The 13332-nt window shown below is 36.9% G+C and overlaps 1 protein-coding gene across 1 annotated transcript in view; it reads left to right on the forward strand.

Moving 5' to 3' along the window:
• The window catches only part of LOC146002812 (uncharacterized), a 424567-nt gene that overhangs the window by 249500 nt on the left and 161735 nt on the right, over nucleotides 1-13332 (forward strand). The window lies entirely within an intron of this gene.

The raw sequence follows: 13332 nt of genomic DNA on the forward strand, positions 1-13332 counted from the left end.
ATATGTGCACTCCAGGTAACACGGCAGACATCATCAATCCTGAAATCAAGTTCCTGCCTCGAACGTCCAAACGTACGATGATCAATACCAGTGACTGCATGCGTGATTCTTTCTCGCAGGTGTGCACGAATTGCCTTGCCTGCATAGTTGATATTGTTGGATATTTCGTACGAAATCACATTTAGTGAATTCTGAGACGCAGAACGTTTTGTGTTGACCAGTGTATGCCATATTTGCGTTAACTGTGTTATACTGACACCTAGCGGCTAAATCTGCAATTGCGTGATTGCGCCTATTACGAGTGCAATCTTGGAGATATTCTTTATACACTATGCAAGTTTTTGCTACATGTGTTACACTTCTTGTAGCATAAACATTCGAAACCCCGGAGGGAATTATAAATATATATACAGTAGAGCGTCGATTATCCGAACGTCGGTCAACCGAACGACCGCTTAACCGAACTGTGTACTCGCTCACTTTCAGATATCTGTAATGAAAAAAGTACGTGACTTAGCTGCTCGTAAGCGTGTAGGCTTGCTTAGACAGACCAAAATAAAGGTTTTTTTTAAACGTTAATTTTGTGTACTGTGTGTATTGTTCATGCAAAATGCGTATGTAATATGTACATATTTTTGTTTAATAAACTGTACCACATACTATATATTCCTACTAAAGTTGCCTTTGTACGTTACTTTGTAATACATACTTAAAGAGATGCCTGTTTTTATGAATAAATTTACTGTACAGTACTTCTTTTTGGCAAATAAACATGTACAGTTCGATTATCCGAACAAACCAGTTTTCCGAACACCCATTTCCCCCAATTACTTCGGATAATCGACGCTCTACTGTATGTGTGTGTGTGTGTGTGTGTGTATGTATGTATGTATGTATGTATGTATGTATATATATATATATATAACTATATATGTGTGTGTGGGTGGGTGTGTTTTGTTAACTGAGTCTGGATATTGGGGAGCACAAAAATAAAATAAAATATTATGCAAGTAACTGCGAATAGGAGACAAAAATTCTCTTACTCCTCCCCGAAAGAATTTGGCGCCTATGGTTAACATTGCCACTTCGAAGTAACTTATGTCTCCAGACAAACAGAGAATCTGTTATTTTTTTTTTTACGCCCAGGCAGCAAGGAGAGGAACGTGAATTGTTAAACCGTAGGGAAATTTAGTAGCACAAAGAGAAGAAAGCGGAAGTAAAAGCCTTGGTTGGTCCCTCTCTCCCCAAAACCGGAAATATAACATTTCTTCTAAAACCTTCATGACAAGGAAATTGGTGTCCATTCGCGAACTTGAAAAGAAGGAGAACGGAGTAAGATTTGTGCAGCAGTGAGAAAATGGGTGTTATATCGTAGAATGTGGGAAATAAAAGGGAATATAAATGTGTAGATAGAGATTAACTCTATATTTCTCAAGTTTATTCTATAAAAGCATAGTAAATTCGTTAAGCCAGATAACTAGATAACTAAAAAGAACCTACTTGTAAATACAAGTTAAATTATTTACAAATCAAAACATAATTCAATGATCGCTGCAAAAATCTACATAATTCAATGACGTATGTACGGGATGAAAACGTATTTATTAATAAATAGTAAACGCAATAGTGCTTATTGATTTATATCTCATAGCTAACAGTTCTCTACATCTTACTTTGCTTCTCTTGTACTGCTTTTTTTCTTTCTCTTCCTTTAATTTTTGTCTCCTCTTTATCGTTCATCTGCTACCAATGGTCTGACTACAGTGTTAACTTCTGAAGGCATGGCAACATTTTAAGTACTCCATCCCTTCCCTAGGACTTTCACAGCACACTAACTAATATTACGCATCCTCTACTTTGTAGCTTTGTCAAAACTTTCACTTTGGCAATCCAGAATTCTCAGGACGAATGAGTGAAATGATTACTTCACGAATTTCAACTTTTCACTAAATCGGGTCCTACGCCAAGGAACAAATATTTTTGTAACGTCTTCCACACCGCGCTATACATTAAAAGAAAGTGATTGGTAGAAATGTAATCACACATGCTAGCTTGAACAAGCGACGACATAACATTTGTAGACTATAGGAAAGTATGATTGTGTTTTCTTTTCTCTCTTTGGCCTCTTAATTAGGAGGTGTTTGCTTGTTGGAAATAGGGCACCCATTGAGCACTGGAAGAAGAAGAAGAGTACTAGTAAAAATATCGTCCTGCAGACCTGTGGTTGGCTTAAGGGCCGGGCGAAGGGCCGCCTTCATGGGGACAATCCCTTTTAGTGATACGAAAACCTTATTTCTGATTAAATAAGTGTGGATATTTGTTTTAAAACCGAGTTGGCAGTTTCTAGGCAACATTTAAATGAAGTACTGCTGCATTACATATATTGCAACAGTGACGTAGCAACATATCGCGAGGCCCTTACAATGCGAGGATCCCATCCGTTCTTTAAATTTGAAATCTTAATGTGAATCGATACAAAATCTGCAGTGATAGGTCAGCAGATTAACATACTTAAATAACAATAATAAATTACTGACGGAAATGATATTTAATAATATGCAACGGAGAAATTTACACTTGGCAGAGAAATATTCTTGTAACACATTGCTGTAATTTTCTTCAACCAACGTAGTACTAATAGTGCGGTTTAAAAACTTTCTTCAGTCACCAAGATAAAACTGAAATATCCTTAAGTATGCTAAACCTTTTTTTTAAGATCAGAAATGGAAACTACATATATTATTTTAAATATTGTTCTACTATTTCTCAGGTACCCTTCAGCCACCCGCCTGTATCTTACGCCTCTGATTGGACGTATGCATTCAAATTATAACGTTAAACTAGAATTTTATTGCAGATAAAAACGGAATGTTTTAATTTTATTACCCTATTACATCTATTTTTCTCTCTTCTGTTTATTACATATTTCGTATCAACCCCATTGGTCGCGAGGCTGCGGACGGTCGCCCACTTCGCCCACCCCTTGCTACGTCACTGTATTTCAATACATGAAGCAATTTAAGCTAAGATAGTATTTTTATTTTGATGTCGTTATGTATATTTTAAATAATAACATACCCATAACAAACGTGTGCTTTAACATTAAATAATTTATGCTTTTTAAAAAAATAAGGTGTCATGTTTCATCATTAAAACCGTGGTCGTGCTGTTTAATGGAGGAAGTAAAAGTGGAAAGTCGGGGCGACAAAAATCTACCTCGTCCGGGTGAAAATGTTATCTTGAGCCGTTCTTGTACAGGCCTGGCACGTACAGAGGTTCCAGCAAATGTCTACGACCGTGCCATGGAGCGAATTCGCGACCCATCAAAGACTAATATCTGGGAGGATACGAAGCATCCAGAGGGACTCTCCTAGCACTCAAGTATGCACTAGTCACATATCTCCATGAGATTACATGTGATGGGTTTCTGTTTTCTATGCTGGTAGAGTATTTTGACGAGTATCGAAAACGTAACAAAAAATAAAAAGAAGCCTAAAAGAACACAGAATTGTGAATTGTGATTCGCTGCTATTATGTTGTCTTCTCTTAGAAAACTCTGCACTGGAATGTATAATTTCTTGGCAACGTAAAAATCCCGAACAATTGAATCCTTCGAAAGAACAAAGTTGCAAGCAACAGCTTTGCCGAGACAGACGACAGAGACTTTAAATTGAAGTAAAATTGTTTTTTGCCTATTGAATATCGTATCGTACCCAAGGTATTGGGTAAGAAGTATAAAGTCTTAGCATAGCAGGTATCAGAGAAAGGAATGCTGAATACGTAATCAGGAAAAGGTCGGGTGATTGACTTGGAAGGCGTATGTGGCATGAGTGTTGGAATTGTCAGGAGGTGTGATCAGTTGGCGAGAATAGGAGAGAGAGTAAGGTCTGCGGATTGTGAGAGAGGAGCAAAGTGGAGAACGATTATTGGACGATGGTGTGTGATAGATTTGATGTCTGACAGGGAGGTCAGACAAGTGATAGTTGAGAGGACAAGTGTAGGAACAATCTTCATCTATTTGTAAGGCAAGTAATATCCTTTTCTTAACCAATCCATATCGGTTCAGTCATGGAGAGTATAAAACCCATATCTAATCTAAGTTAATTTCTATCGCCATTCCTTTACATGTAACCTCTTGCATTTATCACATTTAGGCCAAGCGAGTGATAACCATCTGAGAGATGAATGAGCCTACATCACCTAATTCAATCTAGAGGTTCGTGGTTCGATCCCAAACGCAACATGGGAGTTGCGTTACGATATAGTAGCATAAAGCGGCTCTGAGGCTCATCCAGCCTCAAATCAATGGGTACCTGGGGACAACCTTGGGAGATAAAGAACTTTCTGTTTGAAGTAAAACGTACAAGAGAAAACCTCACATGGCCTGTGAATACAATATAACACATTTATCATGGTACATTATGATAGGAGAGCAGAGGAGATGTATCGCAGAGCAGTAATTGTTTATTATCGACACTTAGACAGGCAAGGCCGTAACAATCTATTTGTTTTCAAAACAGAAAAATACAGTGCGTTCATTTTAGTTCAGGACAGATACAGCGCGTGACTGCAGACGGCGAGGCATGTCACATTTTCGATACATAACATCCTGCTTATTTTTAAGCACATATCTTTAGTATGCAGACAATTATATTTATATTGCATAACGAGTACTAACCTGAGTTCTAAGAGTTGTTCAAAGTGGTGACCAACTGAATTCACTCAATTTGGCGATATACGTATATATTTTCTATTTGGTGTATTCTGCTTGTTATCACTTTTCTTGCTTATACACCAACTTGACTCACAAAATATAATTTTATTTTAGTATATGTGTTCTTGTTCAAGAATCCAACACCTACCTGAGCACAGATAATTTTCCTTTAATTTATGTCTTGTAATCGTCGTGATTCAGTTTTAAGAAGAGAAAAATAAACAACTTTAATTGCGAGAAAGTTTGGAGGAACACAAAACATCATCTCCAGTAAGAGCTAGGGCTGACCAAATACCGATACCGGTGTAAGTATCGGTGCTTTTGAGTCACTAAAACCAAGGCCAAGAACAACATTAGTCCTTCTAAAAGGCTCGCCCCTCCTTCCTTGTGGGAAATTGGAAGAAGTTCCGCATGCAGTTTTTCCGAAATATGCTGGACAATCCCAAATCCTCCTGGGAAGCAGATGATTGACAAGATCAAAGGCCTGGGCAAAGTGAAAGTCGCAGTCAAAATTCTGGTAAAAGCTGTGTGGAAATAAAATTAATTAATTTCCAATTCCTGCTCGCAAACTCTTGGGGTAAGACGATGGGCATTTTTAGAACGAGCATTACTTCCATGCTGGGCTGTTTGCAGGCCAGATGATTGCGGAGTTCTTGGGATAGACTGATGAAGGTCGCTGTTGAATTCGTGTTTTGTTATGTACATTCAAGCGAGAATGGAGGGTTGTGGATTCAACAATTTCTTCTTATTCTCTTCCCTTCTGTGTAAATCTCTCATGTGACTGTTGATATCGGCCGATACCGCAGCCACTTTTTTTACTTCAAATGACAGACAATGATGGACAGCATAGCACAAAGAAACGTTAATTTAAAAACTGTATTTTACGACGCTTTTCTACCTCTCCAGGTTAACCAAAGCAACAAGAATGGAACCGGAATTGATGATGAGACACAATCCACCGATTTCTGTTTTGTGTGTAACTGCAACACATGAAAAACTCTTGCAGCATTTCAAAGAAAAATTCTTTGCATCCTCTAGGTCTACAGAGAAGTTCGCATGAAAATATACCAAATGTCACAGGGCATTTTAAAGTGTTATAATGTTACATGAGAATAATTTGGGAGTTATTAATGTTATTAAAGGAATGGGATGTAATGTGTTGGTATGACTCGGTAACTAGCCTCTGTTATTTTAAAACTAACTAACTAACTAACTCTCTAGCCTTCTTAAACCCGAAGGTTCATGGCTGCAGCAACACAGGCCTTCCATCTGTCCCTATCTTGTGCAAGTTCTATATACTCTTTTCCATCCCTACCGATTTCCATTAGGTCCATCTCAACGTTGTCCCTCCATCTTCGTCTTGGCCTTCCTACAGGTCTCTTACCATCAGGTTTCCCAACAAGAATCCTGTAAACTCCTCTTTCCTCTCCCATTCGTGCCACGTGGCCTGGCCACCTAAGTTTTCTTGATTTAATTATTCTAATAATATCTGGACATGAATACAAATTATGTAGTTCTAAATTATGTAACCTTCTCCACTCACCTGCCTCCTCATCCCTCTTAGGTCCAAAGATTTTCCCAAGGATCCTATTTTCAAATACTCTCAATTTATGTTCCTCTTTCAATGTAAGGGACCAAGTTTCCATATAATACTACAGGCAAAATTACGGTTTTGTATATTTTAACTTTTAGTTTGTTAGATATTAAACGAGAAGACAAAAGTTTATGAAGAGAAAAGTAACATGCATTTCCTGAATTAAGCCTACTTTTTATTTCCTCTTTAATATAATTTTCATTTGTTAATATTACTCCTAAGTATTTGAATTTGGAAACTGGTTCAAACGAGTTGTTATCAATAATTAGATTTTGATTATTACCTAACACTTGGTTTCGGCCTGTAAGCGTATATTTAGTTTTCTCCTTGTTAACTTCCAAACCTATCTCTTTAGCAGTTTTGAAAAATATTTTAGCATTATTCTTAATTGTATTCACACCATCCCCCAGTAAGTCTACATCATCTGCATATGCTAACAACTGAGTCACACCATTTAATTTTAGTCCTTCTTTAGTTTCTTTTACCTTCCTAACAGCATATTCTAAGGCAAAATTAAAGAGCAATGGCGATAATGCATCTCCCTGTTTTAACCCATCATGAATTGTAAATTTGTCAGACATATTAATACCCACACGAATTTTACTTTCTGTTTCACTGGTGCATATTTTTATCATACTAACAAGCTTCTTAGGTATTCCAAACTCTACTAATATATTATATAATTTATCTCTTTTGACCGAATCATATGCTTTTTTGAAATCAATGAATAGCTGATGGACATTTTGATTATATTCCCACTTTTTTTCAACTGTCTGTCTGATGTGTAAAATTTGATCTGTAGTTGGTAGTTGATCTGTTGCGTTTAAATCCACATTGATAATCACCTATAATTTCATTAGCATATGGGGTTAGTCTTGTTAAAAGAATGTTAGATATTATTTTATATGTTGTTGAGAGTAAAGAAATTCCACGGTAATTATTGCAGTTCATTTTATCACCTTTTTTAAACACAGGAACAATTATGGATTCTTTCCACTGTTGAGGGATTTCTTCTTTATTCCATATTAAACAAATTAATTTATGAATTTGACATATTAATGAATTTACACCATATTTAATTAACTCAGCTGGTATTAAATCAATGCCAGGTGCTTTGTTATTCTTTAGCCTTTTAATAGCATCTTTAACTTCAGTCCAGTTAGGTTCTGGAACTAAAGGTTCAGCTGTGTGTACTTCATTCACTTCTGATTTATCTCCTACATGGACATTTAAAAGGTCATTAAAGTAGTTCTTCCATCTATTTAGAATATCGCTTGAGTCAGCTAGAAATTCACCGTCTATATCTTTTATCAAGTTTACTTTAGGTTGCCACCCCTTTCTAAACTCATTTACACCTTTATATAAATCTCTGATATTTGTATTTTTGCTGTTTGTTTCAATTTCGTTAATTTTGCTTTTCAAGTAATCTCTTTTTTTACTTCTAAACGAGCTGTTAACTTCTCGCTTTATTCTATTATAATTGTTTAGATTTGTATCATCAGAGTTATTTAACCACCTAAGTCTAGCCTGATTTCTTATTTCTATTAGATTATGACATTCAATATCAAACCATGGCTTACTTTTTCTCGGTTTATGGTATCCTATACTTTCCTTAGCTGCTGATTCTATTGCATTACGTATGTGCTACCAATTCTTATTTACGTCTGTTTCATTTATACTTTCATCATCATTTAAATCCTGCAAAACATCAAATCTATTTGACAGTTTAATTTGGTAATCTTTCTTAATTCTTTCATCAGTAAACTTTCCTGTATCAAATTTTATAACTTTTAGATTTTGTTGCTTATGATTTATCACTGAGAGTCTTTCTCTTAATTTTGCAATTACTAAATAATGGTCACTGGCATAGTCAGCACCTCTATGTGTACGAACGTCAATTATACTAGTATGCCTTCTCTTATCAATGAGAATATGATCTATCTGATTATGAGTTTTACCATCTGGAGAAGACCAGGTATATTTATGGATATCTTTATGTTTAAAAGTGGTACTTTTCACAATTAAATTCTTTGAGGTTGCAAAAGTAATCAATCTTATACCATTATCATTACTTAATTCATGAAGACTTTCTTTACCAATCGTGGGTTTAAATGTCTCTTCTTTGCCAATCTGTGCATTACAGTCACCTAACAGAATTTTCATATCATACTGAGAAAATTTTTCAAAGACCTGTTCTAACTCTGTATAAAAATCATCTTTAGTATTATCATCTTTATCTTCCGTTGGTGCATGTATGTTTAATAAAATAATTTTACACCATCTACCCTGTAAAACTGCATATGATATCCTATCATTAATAAATTCTACTGTTTTAAGAGCTGATATAATTCTATTATTTATGAAAAAGCCTGTTCCAAATATATGATTTTCAGTACCACCATAGAAAAAAGTATAATTTTTAGTTTTACAATTCCCTTCTCCTGGCCACCTAACTTCCTGGTCAGCTACTACATCTAATTTATACTTACGTATCTCATTAACTGTACACTGAAATGCCCCAGGCCGGTAAAGGCTCAGAACATTCCAGGTGCCTGCCTAATTTAATATCCTTATTCCTAATGTAGATCTTATCCTTAGTCCAGGGACCTCCCAAAGTAGTCCCCACCCGGAGATCCGAACGGGGGACTATTCTACCTCCGGAATATTTTACCTTGGGAACATCCATGGCCTTGTATTGCTGATTCTTGACAAGGCTTTTTACAGTGCAGAGTTGTCAGCTCTACGCCTAACCCCCAATATGTTATTTTAAAATCGAATTTCACAAGCATCGGCATCGGTATCGGTGAGAGTATCGGCATCGGTATCGCTTGAAAGTGGTATCGGCTTGTAAAAGCAAATCATTCTAATAGTGAATTGTCAGTTGCAACGCAAATTAGTGAAGGACATTCAAAGGTGTCAGTTGTTATTTTATTTGTGTAGTGCAGTATCTTCCTATTCAGGGGCTTGCTTCTCGAGGTGATGAGACTAACGCAACCCTTAACAGAGAAAATATGTTGTAACTCTCGACCTTAATTCAAAAATACGACGATATCGTTCGAAACTTGTACCTCTAAATGCAAAGTGTACGAACAATTCGATTCAAAACGAATTAATCTGCGTAACGTCCACACTTATTCTCAATATGTCTATCCCGGTTGCCCAGTTACCCAATATGTCTATCTCGGCCAGGTAAAAGAACGCTTTTTTAGGATTAGCCACTATTCAATCATTAGATGCAGGTTCGATCTTTGCATATATCAGAGAACTTCTTTCCAAGAACTCCATACATATATGTAATTGTGTAGCACAAACGATGGAGCTAGTGCTACGAGCGGTAGAGTGAATGATGTATCAGGGTCAGAATATTTCTTCAATTATGAGATAACTGTACATTTTGATTTGTTTTATTCCTCTGATATCATGAAAGCTGAAATTCAGATTTTTCCCAAATCTCATCAGCGTTACAAAGAAGGTGGAAGAAAGTCGATTTCCTAGCAACGTATAAATTGGCATTTCACGAGATTCACAAACTAGCTGAAATCTCTCTGAGAAACCCAGTTTCCGGTGTAGTATGTGAAAAAAAACTGTTGGCGTTTGGAATGTTTTAAAAGTCTTGCTCGCAACGGAATGGATGCCAGCCTGTCTCATTTGGATGTACGTGCTATTGAGAAGAAGGAATGTCAACTCTTGGACATACAAGAGGTACTCGATGCGTTCTTCAAAGCTCATGAGAATATCAGAATTATACTTCACTAAGTGACATCCGTTGTTTCTAATACTTAGAAAATTATTTTCTTGTTCATATTTGTTTTGCATGAAAGTTAAAATCTTCGAAACATTTGATTTTGCTAATTATATTATTATCTTAGAACTTCAATATTTCTAACACTAGTTTGATCTGATGAAAGATGACCAACTACGAAATTATAAATGGAAAAACTATTTTAGACCATTTTCTACCTGTCTCTCAATACTTAATTGGCCACTAGAGCCAATGCAACTTACGGCAGTTCCAACGAATAAAAATACTTAATGCCTTTATATAAACGAATCTTATGGAAATAGATTTTTAACCAAGAATAACATTTAGGCAGAAAACGTCCATCCAGCACAAAGAAGGACAAACACATAAAATATCATAGCTGAATAAATAATGTTTGTGATTTCAGGCTTTACATTATTGTAAGCCTACATTAATACACTTTATAGGCTCTATGAGACATCGTATATTCACACGTATATGTACATTGTTTGCAAATAATGTAACTCCGCTTCCCTTCTGTTCCCTCCCCCTTCCCCAGTCAGTTACCCCACGCATGGTCACTGCTTTGTGTCACTGCTATATTATATAAGCTTCTGAAACAATAGTCATGATATTTAATTTTATTTCCTGGGAAAATACAAGAAGACATATTTCAATTTAATAGCTTGTAAAGAACTGCCTCAACCATTCTTGAAATTTTCGCCTTCTCTTACTTGTTCAGACCTAAACAGAAAAGCACTGAACACATTTATCACACTTTACACTCTTTTATTTTATCATTCGTCTTATTTCTAAGTATTTTAGGCACTAATAATAGACATATGGACGGGACAGTCGAAGCAGGTAATTTGTAGAACCCTGAAACGAACCTTTGTTCTTGAAACTTCCGAATCTTTTCACAAGAACAAAATAATAAGCCCAAAGTTTCATTACTCTAATGCTGTAACGTCCAACAAGAAGTATCCCTTTCCAGCTTCCCAAGTGATATACAGTCGTGGAAATAAATACTTCCCCATTGGACTATTGCTATTAAGGCTGTATGGAAGAAGTATTTCTTTTTCATGACTGTACACTGAGGTAAGCATACAGGATTTATAGATGGATGTAAATCAGCCTTCTATATCTATATATAAATAGCAATGCTAAGGATACTCAAGTCGTATGTGGATTAACAGGACAATAGTTCTCCAACGATGCCAGCGATCCCGAGTTCGAATCCTGGCCTGCGCGTGGGTGCTCATCAATTTCAACGTATCATCATCACTCATCCTCATCTTTGCGATTAGCCAAAAGTGCGAGAAATGCGAAGTAAAGTAAACCAAATCATTGTAGATAGTTTCTATCCTATTTTAAGGATTCAGCGAGGAGCAATATATGCTCCAAAAACCAAACTCGCAATCGTTTCCTTTTGGGAACCCCTCACAAATGCTGGAGTACTTTAATGCTGAGATCAACAACAAAGGAAAGCGATGACAAGTGCATATATAAGAGATCCATGGCTCAGGGAAATACTTTTCTAGCGAGAGCCTTTTGATAGAAAGAGCGATTTGGTTTATTTTTCCTCCCTTCTTTTTCAGAAGAAGAATTTCTGTCGAAGAAATCGAACTTCGATTATGTCACTCGATTGACTTCGGTTGTAGGCTGCCATTGGAAGAGGAGCGAGCAGCTGCCGTGCGTATTGGGAAGAAGAACTTGTAAAGTTTTTTTCTGAGTTTTTGGTGGAATTGGAGGGGTGACTTTCTTTGCAACCAGCTCAAATGGAAACTTAGGCTATGTTTTATGTTGTGAACAGACGAATGTGCAATGTGAAGAACAAGCCCCACACCAGCATACTCACTAGCCTTCTTAAACCCGAAGGTTTATGGCTCCATCTGGCCCTATCCTGGGCGTCTCGGCCGCAAAAGCAGCCTTATAGCCTGTGGCGGAATGCACCGTGGGATGACATACGCCGAACTCTTCATTTCTACCCTTGGTTTTTGGTGCAGGATGATGACGTCAACAAATCAGTGGAGATGTTTGTGGACGTACTGCACGCCGTGATTAACGACTTCGTTCCGACCAGGAAACCGAAATCGACAAAATATTCTGTGTGGTTTGACAATGAAGTTTTCCTGTGGTTAAAAACAAAAAGGAAGCCTGGAATCTGTGGAAACAAAGACCCAATGTGCATACACACCAAACCTTCTGTAGTATTAGACGTCACTCCAAGTATCTAATTAACAAAAAATATAAAGACTAAGTAGACAACGTAACAGCACAGTGCCTTACCAATCCAAAGAAATTATTTACATTGTTAAATTCAAGAAAACAAAAATCAAGCGTCCCGATGGAAATCAAGTACAAATCGGAAACAGCCTGTGGAGATAAAAGAGTCCACTTATTCAACAGGTTTTTTTTTTTTCACGAAAACTTCACCTCGCAACCAACCCACTCCCCGACGTGCACTAGGTCTGTTCACACTCTCACTCCAATATCAAAACCTCTTCTCAAGAAGTTAGATCTCTCCTTGCCTCATTACCCATACACCGCTCTTTAGGACCAGATGAAATTCCCACGATTTTCCTCCGTAACACTGCTGACTTCTTGGCTCATCCTCTCTCTTGCTAAATAGGTGCTTCTCTGAAGGCGTGTTTCCTCAGATGTTCAAGAAAGCCAACGTTGTACCAATTCACAAATCTGGAGATAAGAATAGTGCTACATCATACAGACCAATATCACTCTTTTCACCTCTTTCTATAATCTGTGAAAAAACCATTAAGGACAGATTATTCAGATTTACATCTTCACATATGAGTTCTGCCCAACACGGTTTTCTTCCAGGTAGCTCTTGCTTGACTAATCTTTCAGTTCTACTTTCACATGCCACTACGGCTATTTCCAAAAACTCCCAGCTAGATGTGATATATTTGGATATTTCAAAAGCCTTTGACAAAATAAACCATGCCCTTCTTATTCACAAATTACGAACTAGATTTAATATATATGGCAAATTTATCTCCTTAATCCAGGATTATCTACTCTCACGGACACAGCGTGTCACCCTTTCAGACGTCTCTTCTGGTTTTCTTCCTGTCTTGTCTGGGGTGCCACAAGGGAGCGTTTTGGGCCCTCTCTTGTTCATCCTATACATGGACGATCTCCCTCAAAGACTTTCCTCACTTCCTGTCAATATACTCATGTTTGCTGACGACTGCAAACTTTTCAAAGAAATCTCAACCCCACAAGATGCTGTGATTCTCCAGAATGCTCTTTTCGAACTTG

This window comes from Lepisma saccharinum, chromosome 19, assembly GCF_977018435.1.
Source record: "Lepisma saccharinum chromosome 19, izLepSacc3.1, whole genome shotgun sequence".
Taxonomy (NCBI): Eukaryota; Metazoa; Arthropoda; class Insecta; order Zygentoma; family Lepismatidae; genus Lepisma; species Lepisma saccharinum.